Raw genomic sequence first — 5182 nt, forward strand, 5'->3', positions numbered from 1 at the left:
TCCAATGAGTCAGCTCTTCTTATCAGGTGGTCAAAGTACTGGAGCTTCAGCTTCAGCATCAGTCCATCCAGTGAGTATTCAGGGTTGATTTCCTTTAGGATTGACTGGTTTGATCTCCTTGCTGTCCAATGGACTTTCAAGAGTCTTCTCTAGCACCACAATTCAAAAGCATCAATTCTTCGGCGCTCTGCCTTTTTATGGTCCAGCTCTCACATCTGTACATGACTATCTGTACAGCCTTGACTATATGGATCTTTGTCATCCCAGTGATATCTTTACTTTTTAATACACAGCCTAGGCTTGCCATAGCTTTCCTGCCAAGCAGTAATCATCTTCTTCCCAATATACTTCTAACCCAAGTGTATCTCTCAATATTAGACAACTAAAGCATATAGAAATAAATCCCATGTGTATCTGTGTATATGGTGTGTGTGTAATTATCTGTTTTATATTAGGTCTTATACTATTGATATACAGGAGTGTCTCAAAGATTTGGTTCAACTCCTTATTTGGTAGGTGAAGAAAATGTGGCTCACTTAGGTTAAGAGATGTATATAGTTTATTCATCTAATGGACATAATTGACACCTTAAGTCAGGTGTTCATGATTCTATTAGTCTTTCTACTATGAAATAGTCTATGTACATTCTCATGTACAGATAAGGGAACATATCTTGAGTGACAGAGAAAGATCCATCATTGCAGTTAAAAAACTTTATTGTCATATGGCCAGATAGTGAAGGATAGGACTGAAAATTGGGTCTCTGTCTGCTTTCTCAAGAGTTTTTCCAGTATACCAGGCTGGTTCTTAATTTTCTCTTTTCAGGTTCTACATATTACTTCAACTCACTAGCATTTGGAACAATGGAAAAGATAACTGTATTTTATAGGAACTAATGTCTGCACATCAGATAAAACAGGCGCTCTCAATGCAAAAAGATTTGGGAAAAATATTTTTATGAGATTAAGTTAAATTTCCTGGTCTCACTTGTCTGTGTGTGGCTGTGTGATGGGATATGTATTGCTTTATTCAATTTGTTTTTGCCAGGCTGTACAATTGCAAGAAGCAAAATACTTGGATTTAGCTGGTCAACTCATACAAAGTTCTTGTAACTATTTAATAAATATTATTATTATATTACACTACTGCCTAAACTTTTAATTTGATGATCTATTAAAAAATAATGAATTTGCTTTTTATAACAATTCTAAGGAGGACAGTTCCTACTTTGGCATGAGAAGAGGAAGTTTCTCATGTGGCTCTAGGAATCCATATGGCAGCTAGATAAAAGAGAATTAGTGAGGCAGAGTGAGCAGAAGCATTTCATAACAGGTGAAATAAAGCATTTATGTCCTGCCTCCATATTTTTATTGATTTCAAGTTTTGGACATGAGGGAAATATAAGGACTGTGGCTAATTTTCATCCTCAAACTTTAACCACAAAATAATAATAGAATTCATTTCAAAAATATTATCACTGCAATCATGGAATGTTTAAATAAACACCTACAGTGTCTAAAAGTCTCCTAGGGTAGAGACACATGTTTGGGCTTTCCCGGTAGCTCAGCAGTAAAGAATCTGCCTGCCAGTGCTGGAGAGGCAGGAGACTTGGGGAATATCCCCTAGAGCAGGAAATGGTAACCCACTCTAGTATTCTTGCCTGGAGAACCTCATGGACAGAGGAGCCTGGCAGACTAAACTCCATAGGGTTGCAAAAAGTCGGACACTACTGAAGCGGCCAAGCAAGCATGCAGAGACACATGTTTATCTGGGTTTGTTTGTATATGTCTGCCTCTTACAACCCAGAATTACTTTTATGACCAAGAACTTAGAGATCTGGCTAAGACACAGGGAAATTGTTTATACCCTTGCAGGTGCTATCTCTGCCTCTGAGATGTTCAGAGACACACCATCCAAACACAGAGTCAGAAAGTTTGATACTTCTGAGCATATGCCTACCCACAATCTGATTAGAGCAAAATTAAATGATGTTATATCCTTTCTGGGGGTATTTTCTGGCAATCGTGTGGAAAATTATGCAAGATATTCCCTTTGACCAGTAAACACAGCTTTAGTCTAATGCATCACAATGAAGTATAATAAAACACTTGAAGAAGACCTTCCTTAATTACAGATTATGAAAAATAATGGCGATCATCTCCCCATTTCACCTAATGTCTCTATATGATGGATCTTCAGTAATGGGTGTGTGCCTGTCTTTGACAGGCTCTATTTTTCCTTCCGGATAGCCTTCTCATTTATTTTACTGCAGCTGTGTCTTCACGAGGCAAGGAAGTGTTTCAGAGGCAGAGTGCAAATAGTAGTTACATCTTGCCCAAGACAAGCCTCCTGGACCAATTAGACCAATTACTGGCCCTTTTCTAGACAATTCCATCTTCCCTGATGGCTCAGATGGTAAAAGCATCTGCCTACAATGCAGGAGACCCAGGTTTGATCCCTGGGTCAGGAAGATACCCTGGAGAAGGAAATGGCAACCCACTTCAGTGCTCTTGCCTGGAAAATCCCATGGATGGAGAAGCATGGAAGGCTGCAATCCATGGGGTCGCAAAGAGTCAAACATGACTGAGTGACTTCACTTTCTTTCTGGACAATTCAGTAGAAAACCACTTGGTTTCCATTTCTTCTGAGTGGCAGTATATTAACTGAGTTATTCTTGCTATGAAATTGCATTTTTTGTCCCTATCCTCTAATACCTGAATCCTGATGACTCCAAAGCCTGCTTTTCTAGCCTTCTGTGTTTTATCTACTCTTTCTGGGCTATAAAGCAAGTTTGTAATTTTCAACAAAACTAAATAAAGAAAAATGTAAACAAAATATAAAATTTACACCTAATGAAAGAAGAATTGATGAAATTAGGATAAAAATGTTTCCTTTTATATTTCTTTGATAAGCTATTTTTTAAATTAAATATAATGTGCTCTCGGAGGTAGATGGACTGAGCAGGCATAACCACAAGCTGAATTCTGACCTCAGGAAGTTTTTGTAACATATGTCATATTAGGCCTAGTGGAGGATAGGAAGCATCTACATAGATGGTATAATTATAGTAGAGGATATAATGTAACATTGTATGAGAGGCCAGATATATTGCTATGAGAGTTCTGAAGAGAGAAAAATTAACGCTGGCTTATGGAGCAGAAGTAGTCACAATTATAAAGAAAAAATAACACACATTACACATGGAAGTAGAAAAGTCAAAACTGTGTCAATGCTATGGGAAATGTGAGGAAAGGGGTGTAAGTCAGGAAGCATGATGATGACTCAGCAGATCAGTTAGACTGGAAAATCAACTAAGTACCATGGACCAGTGCATGCGTGCTCAGTTGCTCAGTCATGTCCAATTTTTTGCAACCCCATGGACTGGCAACCCCCTGCCAGGCTCCTCTGTCCATGGGATCATCCAGGATTGCCATGTCCTTCTTCAGGGGATCTTCCTGATTCAGGGTCTCCAGCATTCCTGACCCACGTCTCCTGCATTGCAGTGATTATTTACCCCTGAGGCACCAGGGAAGCTGTAGAAAGATCATAAAATCATCTGCAGTTGAGATCATGGGAGGCTTTGAATGCATTTATTTGTAAAACAGCTGGAAGTCAAGATGCTTTAGAAATATTAGCCTAACATCTCTGTGGAGGATGACAGAAGGGGAGAGTTCTACTGGGAGATGACCAGCAGGGCACCTCTGAAATTTATTGAATGTGAGCTTGCCTTTCACATTCTGAACAGGCTCAGCTTTATAAACAAGGATCCTTTTTGTTCTCTTTCCTCTTAATTTGTTTTCTTATGCAAGTAAAGCAGTCTTTGGTAAATCATTCTATTTTAAAGTAATATTCAAATCTTACAGAGAAAATGTTGAAAGTCCATTTGAGTCTGCAAAAGACTGAAGAACAGGTGTTGTTTGAATTTTGCACATCACTGATCCATATCTTCAATAGGCTGTTCATAAAAGCACAAAGGATTCTTCTGAAAAACAATTATTTTTCCTCTAGCTTTCTCTCTCTCTCTCTTTTCTTATTCCTATTATTATTTGGCCCTGACTTTTAATATAAATAGTTTTCCTCTCTACACACTAGGTAATAACTTGACCACCAACATATTTAGAGGGTTATTTATATTATGCTTTCTGTTTCAATCCAGAGAATGAAGTTCAGATAAAGGTTTTTTTTTTTTTTCCCCCGCATGCTACCCATGAATACAGAGACCGTGCTTTACATGAGTTTCACTGAATCATTCAACGTTCAGTAGAAAATGTTCACCAATCAAGTCTGACTAGGAGAAACACTTCCAATTATTTAAAAAGCCTTCTGTAGAAAACTGTCTCTAGACCATGAGAGCTGAGGCATTTTTAAAACCGAGGACATATCAATATTATAAAACTCTCTGGCTTCCTTAATAAGCACATGCCGTGTGCTTGCACACATTATTTTGCTCATCTCTTAAGTATTGCATTAAAAAACATTCTAATGACAGCAGTACTTTTCTTAGAGGTATGGTAATAAGTCAACACCTCAAATGCAATGGTGAAAATGTTCAATAGATACTAGTAAGAAGCAAGACAGTAGTCATCTGCTTAAACCTAACACTAAGAGATTCACTGCACCGGATATACTCACCACATACAGCTATCAGACAGAGTGTAATCAAAATTTCCCACAAAATCGCCCACTTAAAATGCTTAATCTTTGCTAAGTGCAAGGTTGATCAAATCTTGGTGAGCAGTGATGTTGGCTGAATGATAACTGTACACAGAGTTGCCCCGGTGGGGTTTTCCACTTCCTGCCAGCGTGGTACCGTGCTTTATCCCAGCGGCATGTTGTTAATCTACAAGGACTCAGTAGGTGTATCACAGACAGTAACAGTTTGCTAAAATGGACTTTAATGAAAACTGGCAGGTATTTGTTTTTAATTAAAGGCCAATATGTCTGGGGCAACAGATGCCCAAATCTCTTTTAGAGAGGACCTGGGAAATAAATATTTTTTAATGTTATACTTGTTATTTTTATTACAAGTGGCACTTGGCTTCTCCCAGAGTGCAGCCTGCTTTATGAATGTTACAACATTCATCGTCACAGCACGGTGAGCCAGTGTCAGCTATGATTATCTTGGTTTTGCAGGTGGCGAAACATAAACTCTGAGAAGTGTCATGACTTGATCAAGGTCATA

General features: G+C 38.3%; 1 non-coding gene across 1 annotated transcript; it reads left to right on the forward strand.

The window, feature by feature from the left end:
- The first annotated feature begins 2397 nt into the window (after nucleotides 1-2397).
- On the forward strand, nucleotides 2398-2471 carry TRNAC-ACA (transfer RNA cysteine (anticodon ACA)). Its single transcript has one exon. It is a non-coding gene; the product is annotated as a tRNA-Cys (tRNA).
- Nucleotides 2472-5182: the final 2711 nt, after the last annotated feature.

Source organism: Bos taurus, chromosome 29 (assembly GCF_002263795.3).
Source record: "Bos taurus isolate L1 Dominette 01449 registration number 42190680 breed Hereford chromosome 29, ARS-UCD2.0, whole genome shotgun sequence".
NCBI classification, from domain to species: domain Eukaryota; kingdom Metazoa; phylum Chordata; class Mammalia; order Artiodactyla; family Bovidae; genus Bos; species Bos taurus.